Genomic DNA, 213 nt, shown 5'->3' on the forward strand with positions numbered 1-213 from the left:
GTATTCTGTTAGTACTCTCATCGGTGTATAAAGTTATTGTCCCGGTGTGTCCCGGTGTTACACCTGCAGTGTGTCCGTCTCTTTAAAGCAGGTCACATGTCGTCCTTCTCCTTCTCCTCCTCCTCCTCCTCCTCCTCCTGCTGCTGCTGTGACCGGTGTGTGTGTGAGAGAGTGTGTGTCCTCTCTGGTGCTCCGTGTATAAAGGTGGATGTC

The sequence above is a fragment of the Trematomus bernacchii genome, unplaced genomic scaffold (assembly GCF_902827165.1).
Source record: "Trematomus bernacchii unplaced genomic scaffold, fTreBer1.1, whole genome shotgun sequence".
In the NCBI taxonomy this organism is placed as follows: Eukaryota; Metazoa; Chordata; class Actinopteri; order Perciformes; family Nototheniidae; genus Trematomus; species Trematomus bernacchii.